The sequence below is a fragment of the Anneissia japonica genome, unplaced genomic scaffold (genome assembly GCF_011630105.1).
Source record: "Anneissia japonica isolate Jap-2015-1 unplaced genomic scaffold, ASM1163010v1 scaffold12484_len1059_cov132, whole genome shotgun sequence".
Lineage (NCBI taxonomy): Eukaryota > Metazoa > Echinodermata > Crinoidea > Comatulida > Comatulidae > Anneissia > Anneissia japonica.
Window position 1 is genome coordinate 1 of NW_022717579.1, and position 1,059 is coordinate 1,059.

General features: G+C 36.3%; 1 long non-coding RNA gene across 1 annotated transcript; it reads left to right on the plus strand.

Annotated features, from left to right (window-relative positions):
- LOC117110345 lies at positions 1 to 1,059 on the plus strand. The gene is made up of 3 exons (XR_004445678.1): positions 1 to 51; positions 557 to 683; positions 980 to 1,059. It is a non-coding gene; the product is annotated as an uncharacterized LOC117110345 (long non-coding RNA).

Sequence of the window (1,059 nt, forward strand, 5' to 3'; positions counted from 1 at the left end):
AAGGAGGTGGAAATTCTTGATTGACACTTTCAAACAGAAGGCTAAGCTTGGGTAAGTGTCTGTCAATCAATTGGATTATAATCATGGAGCACGTGTTAAGTAACACGTGTGACATGTCTAAATATGGTCATGATGACATCACATCATGAACATATATAGGCACATCATGACTATATATGGGCATACAACAGAAAATTTGATAGTCTGGACAGAGCTCTCAGACTTGAGTCCAATTTTAAAATTTGAAGTTAATCTCTGATCTAAAGATAGAGAGCTAGAACCACATCCACCGTACCAGCTTCTTCACTGAAGAAATTTGGTTTTTCTTAATTTATCCCTATTACCTTTGAATCTGCTACCAGATCTTTTGCATTGTCGAAAAACTTTGTAATAACTATCAAAGTCCTAAATGCAGATCTTCAACTGCTGTGTTTTTTTTGTTGTTTCTAAATAGATTACAGAATCATAATTCAATGCGAACATAATCAATAATTACTACTTGAATAGTTACAATCATATCAACTGATGGTTGCTGTGTTTCATTTATACTTATTAGGATGGAGCACGTGCAGGCGTACATAGATTCAATTGAAAAGCGGCAAGATGAAGATGACGAGCCAGACTTAAACCGCCCTCAGTCAGCGAGTGACTCCATTGTTGCCGATGAGTTACGAATTAGCTCCGTGAGTACAAACATCAGACTAACATCTTCTCAAATCTTAGTGGAAGCAGTAATATATTTAACATCTAAAATTTTCCACATTATCAGGGAGTTGTTATAGTGACTATAGTCACAATAGCAACTCCTTCATCAGATGTACCTGTGATTTGCTCATATATGAGTGTGATGTGATTTGCTTATATATGAGTGTGATATGACATCAAATGCATTAATTTCCTGACCACTGAATTTACAGGTACACAATTATAATATTCTACAGTACACTCTATAATTTCACTCCATACTGTATATTTTCAGGCTGAGCTGGAGTTTAGTGATGGAGAATCAGAACAAGATGATGATGATGACCATGATGAGCTGAGCACTGCCCGAGCAAC